Source organism: Betta splendens, chromosome 12, assembly GCF_900634795.4.
Source record: "Betta splendens chromosome 12, fBetSpl5.4, whole genome shotgun sequence".
NCBI lineage: Eukaryota > Metazoa > Chordata > Actinopteri > Anabantiformes > Osphronemidae > Betta > Betta splendens.
In genome coordinates this window covers 8,267,884-8,286,618 of record NC_040892.2, presented here as the reverse complement: position 1 = coordinate 8,286,618, position 18,735 = coordinate 8,267,884, and the positions used below count along the sequence as shown (strand labels likewise).

At 50.1% G+C, this 18,735-nt stretch overlaps 1 long non-coding RNA gene across 1 annotated transcript in view; it reads right to left on the bottom strand.

Annotated features, from left to right (window-relative positions):
• Positions 1-2,772: 2,772 nt before the first annotated feature.
• LOC114866605 (uncharacterized) overlaps positions 2,773-18,735 on the bottom strand; it is a 44,134-nt gene continuing 28,171 nt past the window's right edge. The window contains exon 6 of the long non-coding RNA XR_008696281.1: positions 2,773-2,947. This is a non-coding gene — a long non-coding RNA (uncharacterized LOC114866605). The remainder of the gene's footprint in view (positions 2,948-18,735) is intronic.

The following is an 18,735-nucleotide window of genomic DNA, read 5'->3' as shown; positions in this document are numbered from 1 at the left end:
AGGCCGAGGAAGCCATTTGTAATCGTGAGTCAGTGAGATGTAGTATATGTCGGACTCTGCGGGGCAGAAGTGGAGGGTGGAGAAGAAAGAACCGCCGGCTACATTAATAGGCCTCATACAAAAGAGCGACCGGACCGAAATAGGCCCACATCCGACGCGTGACCCGCGGATTTCCAGCGTCTTCGCCGAATTCATTATGCACGAGCAGGAGGTCACACTTGCTCAAAGGCGAGAATCAAACACGTGTGGGGATCACGGCGCCCGTCGGTTATTTACAAGGTAATTAAATACATTTTACGGGGAGACCCGTCGACGTCCGGCTCCCACGGGGTTAAACTTCCAAAGAGCCAATTAACCTGCGAAGACGCAGCTCCGACTTGGAAAAACAAGCGCGGAGGCAAGAACACACATTCATTAATAAAGCACTGTCAAATTTCGCAGCTCGCTTTTCTGTGCTGCCCTCAGGAATAGGTTGTACAGCACCACCAGTTCCACCAGCGCTAATCATTCATCAAATGTTTCCAACCGAACAATTGTTTGGGTTTATTAGCGTTAGCATTAAACTTTAATTGTCAGTTCAGCGCGCCGTGGCGTCAGACAGAAACCGAACGCGAATTTGCTCGTGTGAAGACGAGAGGACGGGGGAAATCGGGCCAAATGGGCGTCAGCGCTGCTTCTCGGAGGAGCGGGAGCTATAAAGGAAAAAGTTCGACCTGCGGTGCATTCTCGCCAGCTGCATTCGGGCGCTTTGAGACACACCTTCAGCGCATGTATTATAGATGTTTACAACAGAACTGCACTCAGTCCCACCAGGCTGTGGGCTTCCACTATCCCAGAGGTTGCCACTGGGACAGCTGTTCGTATAAACTTAACAGGTGTTACAGGTCTCCGCTGAGAGCATCTCTCCTTTTACACCCTCTATTTTCCCCCGTCTTCCTCCCTCCCTGTAGAATACACGTATCTCAGAGCTCTTTCATTCGGCATCCACATACATACATGTCCGGGCAGACGTGGCTCCAGCGGCCTTCACACAGCACAAACCGGCGCAACAAAGGAATAATAGATATCTGCATTGAATATTAATCTTACGGGCACCGCTGGTGCGGTTTGGGAGGAGAACGAGGTATAAAACGTTAATACGGGTATTTGTAATGAAAACACGACGCCTCGACGTTCTGGATTTGATTCCAATATGCATAATACATTTTACAGTGCGGGCGCGCTTTGACAGTTCATCACACGGACCCACAGGCAGTTTAGCTACGTGCCGCGCCAGTGGAAGCGTTTAGCCCCGAACCCGCGGCTCCAGCGCGGCGTGCAGACCAGCGTTAGCGGCTGTTCGTTAGCGGCTGTTCGTTAGCGGCTGTTCGTTAGCGGCTGTTCGTAAGCGGCTGTTCGTAAGCGGCTGTTCGTTAGCGGCTGCTCTTATCTATCTTTACCTTCATACAAGCAGAAAGACTGAGTTGGATTAATGCTGCAGAACAGCAGTTTGGATCCTCGTATTGATCCATAACAGCAACGGACACGGGTCCAGTCTCTAATATAGGGTCTATATGCTCCTACATATACACTTCTTCTATTTGTCTTTCCCAGAATTCCTCAGATCAGACTGTGGCGTTTAAACATGTCTCCCACCATCAAGCGCTACTTCGCTTCCTTTGGATGTGCTTCTTGAATTGCATTTTGCCACATTCGCCTCTGTCTAAAATTACATCCAGCCATCTGTGGCAAATTACTTTCCCCAAATAATATTTCATTGCAGACAAATCAGATTGAAACACCGGCTCGTGGCATCCATACGTGTCTCTCCTCTCCAGGTTAATTGTTAGCGAGAGACGGAAAATAAACGCATTGTACAGCTTATTTCTCATTTCCTCGTTTTATTATTTCTATCGTGAAATAAGTTTGGTTACACGCAATTTATTGAACACACTATATCACAACGGCGGACAACCTTCTTATATTTCCAAACCATTGCTCCTGGAATAAAACTGTTTTTTTTTCCCCAGCTCGGAGATGCAATCAATGCCGGCTCCGCCATCAAGCCTTTTTCCTATTATTATTGTATTTTCTAGATTGAATAACTCAGACGGTCTCAGTCAGACGTGCACGTATCCTCGAGAGGCGACTAAAACCGCTATCTGCTGTTTTAGTGACTCTGAGTGAGAGGTAGAGAGGATCTAAAATGGTATAATGAGGTGTTCGGATGTGATGCGGCCATTTTCCCACAGCTTTAAATCTGTACATTATGTATGAATATGAAGATCTACGCTGTCTCTGATTAGCGTGTGTGTGTAGCACTGAATGGACATTGTGTGAGTATAGAGCATATGAAACAGCGTGGTTTCAAGTGCAGACGTCCCAGATGGTCTAACACAGAATTTACCGGTCAAAGGCACACGTCTGATTCAGAGAAAGACAAAAGGAAGGTGGACGAGGCCAGGGGATTCTCACAGTTTGTTTGGTGGACCTGAGCTCTGGGTGAGCTGGGTGAAAGGGCCCCGGGATGAAAGTATTAAGATCAGAGCGGAGTTTTGTAATTGTATTTTTTACCACATCTCGCAGCTTCCACTGCAGGAGGCATTAAAGCGGCACTAAAAAAAGGGAGGTGGGAACGCTTCTGCAATAGATACCGAGCCAACCGAGAATTCTAATGACCTAATGGTGTGTTTTGAATTTTATCACTGGGATGCATCTGCTAGAATCCATGTAGCACAAATGACTTTTTTTTCACACGGTAAATTTAGACTCCATGGGTTCATCCTGCACCAAGACAGCCCGGACTATTTGCAGCACCGGGGTGATTGTTCACTTGTGGCATGAGCGCGATGCAGTGCGTGCTCACGTGCACGTGCGCAGCCCGCCTGCTCCGCGGCTCCTGCAGACTGTGGCAGCATCTGTTACTGCAGGTTCCCGTGATCCATCCAGATTTCAGCCCGGTGAACATCTGCACACCTAGAGAAGACGAGAGACGAGGGCCCGGTCCGGTGAACGCATGGAAAACAGAAGCAGGTGATGCATCGTCTGCCTGTGTCTTCATTTATACGAGTTATAGCTATCACAACAACACACTCCTCCACTACTAAAAGCTCGTCACCCTGACGCTGTCGTGTCTTCGAGCGCCGTGATGGGAGTCTGTGCCGCACCAGCTGTCGTGGTCATTACAAGGTGGTGCCGGTGCCAAGCCCTCGGTCGGCCGGGCAGCTGCCTCGGCAACGCGGCTCCCGCAGATTAAGGCTGGCGCCAATCTGCTCTGATCTGTTCGAGGAAAGCGATGATGATGAGGGGACGGACGGACGGAACGCGAGATAGCGCGACTAATCCAGACAGCGGCGAGAGTCATCGCAGGAAATGAGCCCGAATGCTCCGAAACGCCTTGTGATGCAAATGCGAAGCCATGAGTAATGTTGTTTGGGCCCATTTTACTTCTCAGAGTGGTCCAAGTTATAGCCAGCACCTGATGTGTCAGAGAGAAATGGGTCAGGTGCTCGATTTTCCTCTAGTACTCATTTTGTCTATAAAATACTGACAACCAAATATTAATATGCGTATTTGAGAGTTTTCCCGAGTGCAAGAAACCAGAATGTTGTCATTTCCACGAAATGTTCCACATCGAGACAGGAAACATCAACAAGCAGCTGCGCGGTGTTAGACACATCTGTGTTTTCAGCCAGAAACAATATTAAATATCAGCTGGCTCTCACCAGCTCCAGAAGTTGAATATAAAACGTCCCGGACCGTGGATCCCTCCGCCCGGCTGCCGTTTTGTCAGAAAACAGCAGCACTGTATCAACTTTCCCTGCAGCCTCATCTCATAATCTTCCTCCCCGAATAATGGCTTTGGCAGCAGGTAAAATTAGATCTGCACCGACGCTGTGCGGTTCCTGAGAGCGGGCGATCCGATGTAAAGGACACCTTCACTCATTTCCTCCCTCTCTGAACCTAGTTGGTTCCTTGTATTTAAAAGTTGACAGTCTCCTGGGGTTGTTTGGAGAAAGGAGGAAAAAGACATCATCTCAGCAATTTACACTAGGAAGTGTTTGTGTTTTCTCGCACAGAACATGATGCTGGGGTAAATACGGAGCCGGGCCCTGATGAGGCGTAGAGTAAATGAGCGAGCTGCCCGTTTAAGGGTTTAATCCCGCTCCCAGCGAAGCAGCCGTCCAGCAGATGGCTGATGCACCCATGTCATGGGACCGCATGGCATCGGATGGAAGTGGTGCGAGGCCAAAGGCCACCGCTGTGACACCGAGTCACGCTGGGATCAGACACGCCTCATGGAAAGTGGGCAAGACGCGATCCCGCCGCGGCGCGAGCGCGCACGGACACGAGGCAGACGCCTCCGCGACTCGTATCAGCCTCGTGTCTCGCCGAGCCGAATGTTTTCACAGTAAGCAGGTTTTGATTGATCTTAATATTTGAGAATTAAAAATCCATGTCTCGGGCGCTTCGTGCGTCACGTGCGGAACACCGGGCGCGTAGCTGAACTGCAGAGGTGACGGCGCTAATCCAACAAATATTGATCCTGCTGTGATTTGGAGCAAATATGAAAGGCCCATTAAAATTGCAGTATGTGGGCTGAGAGCAAATCAACTTATAATCAAGCAGCGCTGAATGAACAGCTGAGTTCGCCGATGGCACGCGGAGGTTATTACACAAAGTCAGTCTGATACGTGATCCTCCCAAGATCATAGGTAGACGAAGAAGTAGCACATAATGTAAAGAAGCTAATCGTAATCGCTCCCATTCAGCGGCTGAAGAGCAACTCTACAGCATTTCCCTTTAATGCTACTGTTTCAAGCACATATGCATTGGATGCTGCATCCCTCCCCTCCTGAGGAGCCCACACTCCATCGGCTGCTGCATCTACCTGCTGTAGATCACACGCCCTCGGGCAGCGGTCACTCGCTTGTGTGAGATCCAGCTGCAGCACAAGGGCCCGCGGTGAAAAGCCGCTGTTCGGGCCCAATGAACTAAATGTAAATGACTACGACGTACCCGCTCCGCAGCCTTGGAGGGGCACCTGGGGAATCCCCATCTGCCGCCTGCGCTGATCAAGGTGCAGCCGTCCCATTCAGGAGTCAGGTGAGCTGCCGGGGAGGGCTTCCTGCTGAGAGGCCTTCTGTTTGGGCTGACAGAATCACGGCCCGTCACATCTGAGCACGTCTCAGGGTGTTGTGCGTGTGACTCAGCCGAATCCATTGGGATCAATGTAGATGTGGTAATTTACACAATGTATATATTAGCGATGCTGCGGGAGCGTCATCTTTCTCACATTCAGAGAATCTGAGACGTGGCTGAAAACTAATTCAACCCGATACAGAAGCGCTGCACTTAATTCTACTTTGACAAGGTTTTAATTTCTCCGTTTTTAAGTTGAAGCTGCGGGAAATAATAACGATGTGAGGTCTGAGCTAAGAACTGGTCTCAGATCAATAGGAGCAGGAGTATTCGGCTCCTGCTCCTCCTCTGTCAGAGCAGATTAATAGGCTGCATCCAAATGTGCCGCGCGGCCCTTCGCTCACACCTTCATCCGTCACACAGCGGGGGGTTCACCAGACAGGGTTCACCGTTTTTCCCATCTGTCAATCAGCGTCCGCCGCCCGACGTCCTGCCAGACCACACAACACCTGCCACCGCGAGTGGCTGACTTTCACCCGGCTCCGTGCCCTTCAGCCCACCGGGCCGACCGGCGCCGGGCGCGGAGTCCCGGCCCGGCCCGCGGGACGGGAGATGTCCCATCAGCGTATCGCTGCTTTATGACGAGTCCAGCGTGGCTCTCGCGCGAATCGGACGCGGACGCGAGGGCGGCGCCGCCGACCCGCGGGGGGGCCGGGCGGTTCTCCAAAGCCGGCGCGTGATGGATCGGACCGTTCTGTTTGCTCTAATTTACCTCCTCGGGTGCGCGCGCCAAGAGGAATGTCAGAAAATAGATGCTAATGAATGACTAACAACAAGATGCTGAACAAATGAAAGGATCAAGATTGATACAGTGGATAATCACTGACAGCAAACTGCAGGGTGGTGAAATAATGAAGCAGCTCCGAGACGCAGAACCTGCGAATCGACAGACTGTGTGCTGATCACTTCCTAATAAAGACTGCTGATTAACTCTTAATCAGCTGCAAAATGGCAGATTGTGATTTTATTAATAATATAACTTCCTTTTGAATGTTTCTCTAAATCACGTGCTGCGTCAAACTCATCAGTACAGTTATTGACGTTAGAATGACACAAACCTACAGAGAGCTGGTCTTATTGTTTACTGTATTACAGAACATCATGTACTGTGTCTTTTTGCTAATAGTTAACCAGGAAGTGGCTGTAAACAGGTTTAGGAATGTGCACACATCCTCCCCTGCAGGCATTGCACATGAGCCGTGAGGTTCTGCAAGTTTTCCTGTCATCCACACTCCAAAGTGAAAATTAATTGTGAATAAAATGCATAAAAAGGGGAAAAGAATCGTTCAAAATCACACGATAACAAGTAATGACTTATAATAAATTGTACGATGCATTTAGACTTAATTATTGAGATCGATGTGCATTGGCTTGCTATAGCATTTAGCCGCAGTGGTGCTAGCGGTTAAACACAGTATATCGCATGTTTCCGCCAGATGTGAGGCTCGAATGGAGCTCTTTCCAGGTGTTTCAGGTCGTTTCAGGATGGCTCTATTTGCATGTGCGCGTCGGCGTGGATGCCCCGGGAGCTCTGTTTGTTTAGACTTAGGTCTGTTTGGTCTGCACTGATTGGAACTTTACACTTGTTTATATCCAATCAGCGCCGTCTCAGCAAACAAAGCTCTCATTTCTCAGCCCCGCAGCCCGCGGATTTGCCGCCGCACATCAACGTATCTTGAAAAAGGAGCAGAGCGATCGACGTCTGCCTCAGTCCCTGCACTCCAGCCAAAGTTCGGTGTGAGCTGCTTATTGCCGGGGGACTTAGAGCCCCCCCCCCCCTGTCGGCCCCCTGGGGGATTTGGGGTCTAATCTTTTAGGTGCATGCTCAAGCATTTCTTTATCAACTTTATCAATAACAATGCACCGCTGCCTACAGTAGGCAACAGGTAGCGGTGCGGTCAGAAGGTAATCCTCTTGCTGTGGAGCAAATAATTATTACTCAGCCTCTTCCACCAAGAGCCCGGCACGAGGAGGGACTCCAGTGTGATTGACAGCCGCCTGCTGCAAACTGCGACGTCCTCTCATTACCACACACTTCAACCTGCTGGAGCTCCAGATGCGCCAGATGTTTCGCCTTACTGTATATCGTACGGCGCGTGGTTGATTTTCACAATAAGCGTGTTCGCGCTTTCAGACTCTGGATCGGAAAATAAATGCGGATGAATCATCATTAATGATTAATCAGATAAACAAGTTGCCGGTGTGAGAGGACAGACTCATTAGGTTCTCACATTAATCTTAATGATTTTTCCGTGTCCTGCTCAAAGCAGTGCTGACAGTTTGCCGTATTCTCCCCACTTGCGGGGGCTTTTAGCTTCGTAACGCGATTCCGGCTCCGCGTCTTGGTCGGCGCCTTGACTGGTGACGAGGTAATTTATGTGGAAGGCTGTGTGCGCGTCGGCCTCTCCCTGCAGTTCCCCGCCCTCTATATTTAATGCCCTGGTGTGTGGGAACGTTGCATTTCGGAGTCATGGAGTTAGAAAGTGGTTTAGGAAGAAGCACCGAACTTAAACAGGGCTTTTATCATTGTGGGCATTAGATGCAGAGAGCTGGGAGCTTTTAATAAGCATTTAGGCCCAGTTACACAAACACTATTGCACAGACCTTGAGTGACTGGGAGACACTGAACTAGACTCGTCCTGTAGTGCAGGTGTTATTCGCTCACTCTGTCACGCTCGTCCCGTTGTAGCTCACTGATGCAATGTGACCTAAGCATGTATGTGAATAAATTAACGCCCTCGGCCCCTTTGCCGTGTTGAAAAACTGCCATAAATTGATTTGCCGGTTTTCGTTGCATCCGAGGTGCATCACACACTCAATTCTCCTCTGAGCATCGATGAGATCTGAGGAAATGCGTGTTTAATTTATGGCTCAATAACAAGGAGCCTCTATTCATATTGGCTCTTTTGATCTACTGCTCGCAGATGATTGGACTGGCTACAATGAGAGTACAGTGAGCCAAATAAAGCATGAAAACACGCTGTCGTGATGACAAACAGCACAACGCCTGCAACAAGATTTGTTCTTTCTTCCTTTTTACCGAGCACAATTAGACAAAAGTTAGATTAGAAGCTGATAAATAACAGCTAATTTAACACGCTGCCAGAAAAACCTGCCATTGTGCTCCGTTGTCATGTATTCGGGAATTAATTAAGCTGGGGATACAAAAACACGGAGTATGAATTCTCTTTGTAGAGCAGTGTGTGACGACAACTGTCACGCAACAGTCGGTGGCAGCAAAGGGAAGTGGAAGTGAGAGGAACACGAGGATTTGAGCGGATTCGGGAGCAGTACACGCACGAGTACAAGCGGGAGGAGGCAGTGGAGGAACAAGAAAGGGACGAGGGGAGCGAAGCGAGGCGAGGGTGTCTGGCTCTCCACATGCGTTCGCAGGAAGCTCTCTAGAACACAAAGGTGCAGGATGGTGGAGGGTGGAGGGTGGAAGCGCTGCAGCCAAATGCATCCCAGTTGCCGTATGAATTATTCCAGCGCCGGTGTTTGCGCAGGCTTCGGGAAAACAGCGAAAAGGACTTTAAAGCGGGTTGGGGAGATGAGTGGATGAGCAGTGGGATAAGAGGTGTAGGTAAAGTGAGCCGCTGGAAAGAGATGCAGTGAGGTCGCACACACAGACGTACTGTGCCTGCAACGGAGTCTCAGACTGACTTACTGTTTTATTACCACAGGACCGATGCAAGTCGGAGAACAGGAAGAGAATAGAATGTGCACAGGTTGGTTAAAACAGCCCTAAAGGAGGAGAAGAGACAGTGGAAGCAAATGCACAGCACATACTGAACTACAGTGACTCATCTACTACACCCAGGCTCGGAGTCATAGGAGCTGGGAGCACGCGGATGAATATTGTATATGTTCATTGCAGCAAATAAACTGCGCGAGAGAAGCCAGACACAAAACTTGGTGCATACATTATAGATATGGAGGCTGAGAGATAAAACCCTAAAAGACAGAAGCCCAGTCTTCGTCTTTTGTTGTGGTTCAGAGGCATTAGAAGTTACAAAACACTGAAATCAATTATGCAAATGCAACATCAGGCCGTTCCCTCTTTGTCGGCACTGGAGCAGCTTTACATTAATGTAAATGTCGGCTCGGGCTCGTTCGGGGTGAGACAGGCTATGACACCGCCTGCCTCCACCTGTTTAGGTTGGTGTTCGTTTCAAAGGCCTGATCCCAAAAAGGATGCATTAGGATTTTACTAAAATGCTCAGCTTCAATGCATTAATACAACGGTCCAATAAATGAATGCCTCCTCATTGCACTGGCAGACAACGGACTTCAATTAAGTTTCCTACAGAGCCTCAGCAGCATGGTTTTCTTTAAATATATTATTAGATGCTAATGGCTGTGAAAACCATTCGGGTTCATGTTCTTCAGAAGAAGCACTGAGCCTTCACGAACCATCGTCTTTTCATCAGCTGATCAGCAGGATTGGATATTATTATTTATTATTATAAGATTCTCAGATCACGACACAAATCACTAAAGCGACTGTCCCTAAAATCTGTGGGTTCAGTCTGTTTAAAAACCAAACAAACATCTGTCTGTGTCATGAGGTCAAACATTAAACCTGCATCTTTGGCTGAAAATGAATCTCCAGGAATTTCGCCCAGAGTTCAGTCAGAAGCGTTTGGTCCTTCGAAGCAACTGGGTTGGAACCTCCTGGCTGACTGGGTCTCTGTTAGAAATGCACAATCTCCACTATATCACAGTTCAAAGGTAATTGGACACTCTTTGCTTAAAGAGCTGAAGAGGCTCCGATGGCTGAAAGTTGAAAGCCCAGAAAGGTTTAAATCCGAGTGTTTAATGACTAAAAGGAGCAGGTGGGAGAAAAACAATGACACAGGCATTATCAGAAACAAAATGCCCCCGTCCATTATGCTGTGCCTCACTGATCCAACAGCCAGCAGTAAGAAAGTGAGAACAATGCGTAAACAGCAAGCGATCGGCGATGATGAATGTGCTGCGATCAACATGAAGCGTCCTGGCTTTACAGCAGCCGCAGCTGCGCTTAGCGCTAACTGCTAATGAGCATGAAGCACAGAAAGGCGAAGTCCACCTGAGGCCGATGCCAATGTAAATGAGTCTGGAGCAGCCGAGAACACGGCCTATGGAGAAACTAGGGTGAAACGGAGTCGTCGGTGTGACTTCGCTCATTGCAATAGGCACAGACGTCACTGCTGAGGAGCTGCAGCTCGAGTGCTGAGATCCAGGACTGTCCCGCAGTCGCCTGCGTGTAAACACCGGGTTCCACAATGCGATGCAACCGGCTCTGGGCGCCCGGCGGAGGAAGTCGGAGCGGGCGACGCGGCAGAATTTGTTTAAGCTCAATGAACTAGGAGGAGGCTGGGATTATATGTGAGCGGGAGGAAGTGGAGATGGGAGATGACAAGACGCTGGGCAAAGAGCCGGAGGGCGCCCTGATCCCCCGGGATGTCCTGCAATGTGGGATTAGACGCTCCCGGAGGCCTGGGGATGAGTCACAGCAGGGCGTTAGCATTGAGCGTGCGGCTAATCTTAAATATAAATATAATATATGAAGAAGGATTCCACCTGAAGATGATGGATAGTCTGCGTTTTGTTACGTGAAGGCGGAACCAGGTGTGCGCAGATGTTTGGGCGGCAGGTCGAGGTCGCGCTTCCGTCGGAACATTCAGGTTCCGGGGCGCTTTCGGATTCGCGGCGACATCAAAGCGCGGGAGCGATCAAACTCCCACGTCGCAGCGCGCGCGGCGTTTACTCCGTTCGGGATCGCGAACCTTTCGTTTGCTGCACAAGCCGGAGCTGGAGGACGCAGACGCTTTTAAAATAAAGGAGACACAGGAAGCAGCACGACTGCACGAGGCGCTGCACCTCCATTACTTAATCTCAGTTCTGCTCCATGTCAGGCATTATTTGACTCGTTAAAATATTAATGAGCATTTGCATGAACCTGTAATCACGCTTTCTGCCGTATCCTTCAGACTGTTAAACGGCTTCAAGGCTCATTGGCCGCACTGCGGTTTATCACCGACTCAGCAATGTCACCGGTCCTCCGTCCTCCGACGTAAACAGGCGCCAGGTGTCACCGTGACGACAGCGCCGCCGCCGCTTGTGAAGTTAACATTGGGTTTAATCCCCCCCCCCCCTTCCCCGGCTGCTGCAGGAGATGACATGGCTGTCTGGGCGGAAGACAGCTTCCAGGAGGCTCTGGTGTCACTTTGCGATGGCGGCGGCTGACAGGCGCAGGCAGTCTGGGAGGAGTGAGCGCTGTCTGCGTTAAAGTGGCGTCGCGGCGGCGGTGACACCTCAGGCTCAACTCACCGGCTCCGGGCCCGTGAACCTCGGGCCGACTCCTGGAGTTCACAGGGTCACGTTTCGACAAGTGAACACCCGTTCTGCCATTTTGTGCTTTGTGTTTAACTGGTAATCGTGTATTAACTGCTGTAAATGGGCCTTAACGTGTAAAAGGCTTCACACTGAGAAACCCGTGAACCCACTTGTTGAATGTGCCTTTGATTAAACAGAACCATTCTGCTGTAGAGTAATTGTTGCAGCAAACCGACCAGTTTTCCACTTTCTCCACCAAGAGTGAGTCAGAACTGGACATGGAATTAATGGGCGGCGTGTTCCACCCGCTCACATTAGCGCCCGTGTCATACTGTACAGGTCGCGAGTGTTTTCAGAGATAATTGGGTTGAAAAATGGCCGCGCGTGCCCCAAACACGTTATCTCGCGCTTCGCCGCTGGATGAGCGATCTAAGCGGGCGCTCGGCTGATTTATTTGGGGGGAGAAAACGCCTTCGTGGACAGAACAACCTTGACGTATCTGCTTTGACCAGCAGGATTCAAAAGCGCCTCGTTCCTCCTGGAGTTGGGATGGAAGGGAACGCGTCGGGGTCTGAAAGGCCCGTTTTCCCTCTATTAGCTGGAAACAGACAGATTCCATGAGTGACTGTCGCAGTAATGACCATTTGTATGTTGTTGCTCCAGAAACAAAAGTATTTGGTCTCCAACTGATCTTTAACTGTATAATAGTCATGCAAAAAGAGAGACTAATGCACTAAACGGTGAGATCAAGCGAGCGTGGGTTCAATGAGCCCGCTGCCATAAATCTCAGATAAAGCAGCGCCGCACTGGCAATAGATCAGAATTAGCGTCGGTCCAGACATGTGTATCTAAGTTCGCACACTGTTTGAATGGGAAAAACAAGGATAAAATGGCTGTTCTGACTAAAATGGCTGAACGCACGCTGAAGATGAGTACGTTAAAAGGGACAAAAGTTGGTCGGGTGGATGACGAAGCGATGCGTTCAGGGCCCCTTAAGGTCCCTGGACACTGGCGTCATGATGAGGAAATCTAGACAGCGGAGAAGAGGCTGCAACATTGTAAATGTAAAGACAACACAATATCTGACGCATGGTTTGTGTGAACACATAGAGACCACTAAACGCTCCCCCGGCACTGCCTCCGTTCTGAGTGACGGGCCGTCGTTAACGCGGACACAGATTCACGGAGGCGGCGCCGGTGTTTACTGTGCCGCCATGATGCCGGTCTCATTAAAGACGAAGCGCTGACCTTGGTGAGACACAAATGGATCTTTAAAAGACAGGCTCCTCCATCACGGTGAAATGGAGCACTCCCCGTCCAACAATACTGCTATTAAGTTTCATCAAGGCTCATTACGAGCTGACTCCATGTCATCTCCTGCGCTACGAGATCCCTCCCCGCGACCGCACAACAGACCCCCCCCCCCTTTTTTTTACAATAGAGATGAATCCTTCTGAGCTCCTCCCAACACAGGAACGCGTGACCCTCGCTTCGAAGGCGCTGCAGCAGCAGCTTCGGCCACACATGTGGCGTTCAAAGGCTTTAACGACACAATGCAGTAATCACAGAGCGACGCGGGGCTTTAATCCCATTGTTCCACGCACACACACACACACACACACACACACACACACACACACACACACACACACACACACACGGAGGCCCAACAGAAAAGACGCTGCAGACGCTCACACCATCCCGACCAGCAGTCGACGGGGGCAGAGGCGGTGAAACCTGATTACAGGCAGCCCACATCCCGGCCTGCTGATTTTATTTCCCTCGCTCCTGACGGGGGGGGGGGGGGGGACGTGAGCCTCCACGCCGGCGCGCTGGGCCCTGATTAAACTCCCGGCCTCCTTGCGCTCAGGTGTAATGTTACCTGCGCGTCTGGCGGGCTCCGTTTCGCACCGGCGCAACCGAATGCGAGCAGCTTTTGCTCTTTTTCCCTAAGTGTCGCTCCATCACCTAATTATATGGATACGAGCGCGACGTGGAGTTTATATCACGTCTCTGCTCCATTTGCTGGAATGGGCTTCGACGAGGTGAGGAAGCAAGTGGAAGTGTTGATGAGCTTTGAATTAAGGCCCATAACGCCCCATGGAGCGCGCTCCTTTTCCTCCCTCCTCCCCCACAGGTTACTCTTCTCCATAAGCAGCCTGTCAGCGGCCGGCGAGGGGGGCGGGGCTTCGTCTCGTGGCCCCCTCCTCGCCGCCGCACGTTCATCTCCGCTGCTCTCCTATTTTTTTCCCTTTTCTCCATATGTGTTTAAGGTTATTTTTACTTCTCTCTGCAGAAAAGCCACCTCACAGCTGGCGGTGGATAATGAGCTCTGATGCAGTCAAGCGGAAATCAAACGTCCCTTCTTCCTCCACATGCAGGTTTTTATTAAACCTCAGTGTTTTAATTATGATGTTAATCATCAGGACGCACCTATTTGCTGAAACTAAACAGTAGGAGCAAACTATTTGTGTACTACACCCACGATAAAAGTGTCCAGCACATTGATACATGTTAATGTTATGGACAATAATAAAAGTGTCTACTTGTTATGGGCCATAAAATGAGTGAGTGCATGAAACTCATTTCAAACAGTTTATTTTTATGGGTACGTGAGGATTTCTCTGTCCTATTTTTCTTCCCTGTTCCTCAGGAGTTTGTTGTCCAGATATTTAAATGTTTGTACCGTATATTCACTCACACCATGGCTTCCAGCACGCGTTCAGCTCAAAGCGCCTCTGCTCCACAGAGCTGCGCGCGTTTCAACACCCCGGCGCCAAAACACCAGCCTCGACGCCTGACGAGCAGGAAACGCAAAAAGAGCAACTGCGACTTAACGACGGCGAAGGATCACAGGCGACGAGGTTTTCCTCTGTGAGGATCCGCGAGCCTCTGTTTCTAGGAAGCTATTAGTCAAATCATTGAAGGAAAAATCGTCTGTTTCCAGCTCTTTTCGAAAACGGGTTCCTTCAGCGCTCACTTTGGATAATTAGCCGGGGTGAATGGCAGCCGCCCAACACCTCTGTCAAACTCAGAGGCTCCTAATGAGGAGAGCTACACTTTCACCCAGAATACATTAGCATCCCTCACGAGGCCGCCGCCAGCCTCTGTTCTCGCCGTCCGTAGTCCGTCTTCTAATCCGCGAATGAAGAGGGTTCGAAAAGGCAACGGCTGCTCGGCTGAAACAAGCTGCGGTGACTCCGCCGCACCGCCGCCACGCAGAGTATAATTAGCATGAAGAATGGTCACAAATCAAAGGGATTCAGCAGCGTAGCAACAGTGGGATCACCCCATTACAGGAGATTGTGTATTGAGCTGGAGGATCTGCCAGAACATATATATGAATAAACGCGTCCCAGTCACACCATCACAGAGTGGGAGCTGGTAAAAAGAGCCATGCTTCAACATGAGGATCCAGAGGAGAGAGAGTCTGGAACCAGAACCAGAACCAGGCGGCTTCTGGACGACCGCTGCCCTCGGATCAGGCCCCGCGTCAGAAAAGCTACTTTTCCTCCGACGCTAATGTTTTTACGTCCGTGATATTAGGGCGCGGGGTGTATTTTTGTGCTTCATATTCATTAGTGGCGCCTTTGTCGCGCGTTGCCAATAAAGGCCAGCGTCGCTTTCCGCGGCGTGAGATGCCTCGTTGCCGCCGAGCAAAAATAGAATCACAAAGTCAATTCAAATTGCTTTAGTGCGTAGGCGCCAGCTGAGCAAAAGACCGTCCATGCGCTATATAACATATGCCACTGTCATCTCACATTGATTTGCTTTATACTTTGCCTCAAACCATAAACTGCTTTGCACCTCTGTATTGACACATAACTACGTCTGCGTCACGGACTTGTTTGATGGTTGACAGGTCTCCTGTAAATAAAAATGACGATGAGGAAAAAAGGAGTTAATTAACCATAACAAAGCGAAAGGATGTTTTGTCTTCTGCGGGTTTTTTCGCCATATATGCATGTGTATTTGTCTATAACACACTATTTAGAGAAGTGTAAGTAATAGTGGGTTTGTAGACACCATGATGTTGTAAATAGACTGAATGCAGATCGATCTGCCGCACGTTTGGAGTTCTGCGTCTGACAAGCACAAATGGCTGGGAGGCACCAACATGGAAGTGTTGATGTAGTGACACGTTATTACTTTTGCTGAAACTGTACTTGCGTGGGTTCCGACTGAGCCCTGGGTCGCTGCTTCCACTCTGCTGCTCCACATCAGCGCACAGCTGTTCTCCACCTGAGAGAGTCTTCACCGAAAACGGATGTTTTATGGCCAGCGTGTGTGTGTGTGTGTGTGTGTGTGTGTGTGTGTGTGTGTGTGTGTGTGTGTGTGTGTGTGTGTGTGTGTGTGTGTGTGTGTGTGCGTGTGTGTGTTGGGCTTCTCCTGAAAGGGCACTTCATTTTTGCATTTTTTAAAACTTTTGTAAACAGGAGCAGAGTTCTGTTTCAGTATTAATAATATTATCGTAATCACAAAATGAATCATACTCGACATTTCAGGCATTTTATTTCTCGGCATTGAGGTTTTTTCCTTTAAGACAGTCATTCAGTTGTGGATATAAGATCACTGCCAATAATCACATTATTAAAGATCATTCATTAAATTTAAACTGAGTTGACGTCGTGAAGATAACTGCATATGTAAACAGAAATCCATTAAAACGTAATTAATTAAAATCTGTTATCTGCCACAAAGTAACAAGGTGGCACAGTTCTGAGCTGCAGCTTTTTATGGCCGTCACATTATCTTTCTGGAAGAGCAATTAACCCCGAACAACTTCAGGGAAAATGCACGAGGGTGCACATTTTACCTGGATGCATCATTTCGCCACTGAGCAGAAGGTTTAATCCGAAAATGAAAAAGTAAACTTCGCCTCTGATCTCAGCGGAGTGATAAGAACACATCGATTTTTCCAAGATGATGCAGGTGATGTCTTCATACAGTCGTTACACTAGACCAAGGTGACCTTCCCTTTGCACCCGCTTGAAGGTGCGCCCGTATAATACAGGTTCGGACTCTGCAGGTTCGGCCTCCCTTCAGACGGACGCGTGCGCCCGAGCTGCCAAAGGTAGATGGAGCCGCGTGAGCGTGACTGATGGAGGTGCAGGAGGAGAACCGCGGGGGGTCCGGGTGGAGGGTGCAGGGGGACAGAGCCGGATCAGAGCCAGCTGTTTAACTTAATGTATGGTTTTACTATGCACTGCAAATATTACACACTCCCATAAACAGGACAACTGTGGCTCCATCCCCCTCCTCCATCTACTGTCAATCAGCTGATTCAGCCGCACTGATGATGCCGCCCACTTATTTCAACCAACGTTGACTTTGCCGCTCGGCGCGAACCCCCATCAGATAGACACATTTGCAATATCGATTCCCCCGAACTGTAGCTCGACCTCGCCGCGTAAAGAGGCGAGGGGGGGGGGGGGCAGAGGCGTCGCCAAATGGAGGCGCAAAGCGACAGTTCAGATGTCAAGGTTGCTTGACCGCGTTATTATGTGTATCTTCTGGGATCAGCGGCTCAAGGCCGGGAGAATAATAAAAGCTGCCCGCCGTGGGCTGGGCTCTGTGCGCTCCCAGGCAGGTGGAAGATGGATCAGCGGCAGCCGGGGTGAGGGGCAAGGACAAATCCGTTAAGTGCGGATCGCTCTGCCGATGTTTGTTCGTGGCCGTTTCCAAGTAAATCACTTACTGGGGGCTAAACTGCCTTCATGAGTTTCTGAGGCCCGGAGAGCGTCAACAAAGAATAACAACGAAGGCCGGACCGAAAGCAGCGACGGAGAGAGGGAGAGAAGACAAACCTTATCAATACCCAATTACTTCCTATAGGAAGGTGGATGCAATGCAATTAATGTTGGACTGGTTGGGATGCGGCTCTAATCAGTCGCTCAGAGCCGCGCGCTCAGGTCTCACTGGCCTCAGCGTCGTTCCTCCAGATGACCACAGGGCATCGCATCCTAATTGACTGCTTATGAATAAACTGATACCTGCGAGTGCTTTTAAAGCGCGCTCTCATTGGCCACCACACCTTTTCCCGCATCCCTCCGTCTCACTGGTGGGCTCAAATCTTACAGTCGACCCGTCTCCTGGTTTCCTGCTATGTCTGCGCCCAACGCGGGTCGCGTCAGCGTCAGCTGGTTCCGATTCTACAACACGGCGCCTTTTGAAATGCTAATGTACAGCGAGGGGAGTACAGAATGTAAATTGGAGCGTCTTCGCATTGTAACACTTGGTCTTTTGTTGCTGCTCTCCACCGCTGATAAGTTATTAATTGGCCTTTTGACTGTAGCTGTGGCGTTTAATTAGAAGTTACGTGCGACTGAAAAGGCTTTATCGCTCACTCCTCGAGCTTGAGAAGCGCACGGGAGCGTCAGCAGGGGCCGATGACGACGCGACAGTCGAGGAACGACGCAAAGGCTGAGCAGCAGTTATCACACGCGGAATCGGATTCTTCAAACATGCGAGAAAACGCTCCTTGCGTTGTCGGAGACCCGGCGACGCGTCGGACGCGTGCGGCGGCGCCGACTGCGGCTGTCAACGCGGCGAAACCAGCCGTCGCATGTGATCAGGAAGCATATCGCTCATGTTTTCCAGATTTAATTAGCGCAGTCTGGGCAGAGCTGCCCTCGGGAGGCCGGTTTTCCTTTTCCCTAATTGGTGCATTAATTAAATCAGAAACACACATTGTGCCGGTCCCCTTGAAATCTGGACGCTGCTTACGCATCTCCGCGTCCCCGCCCGATATCGAGGAGGACGAGGAGGGAGGAGTGTTCGGCTTTCAAGATGGCGGCGGTGAAGGAGGTCAGGGGGCGAACGCTCTGATCCAGCACCTGTGCGACAGAGCTCAAGCTGCTGATTCATTACACGTGCTTTGGACACACAGACAATAAAAACGACTTGGAGGTCGATTCCCGGGTTTTGGAGGCGGATGCGTTTGATTGACGACTGTCTGCTCGGCGGCGGCGCTCCACGTGCGGCGTGCGACGCGTCTCTCGCTCTGCGGCATCTGTATTCGGTGGACGAGCGCGTCCGGGGAAATAAACGCTGCTTTCTGAGATCTGCTGTTTACATCCAGAGACCAGGCTGCTCCCTGCAAATGGATCTTATATATGGATTTTTATATTACGCTCATGTCTTTTATCTCCCCGCCGTCTGTCCACTTTTGTTCAAGTGACTCCACGCCTATGCCTCTTCCCTCCTTCCTGCTTTGCCTTGTATTAAATATGG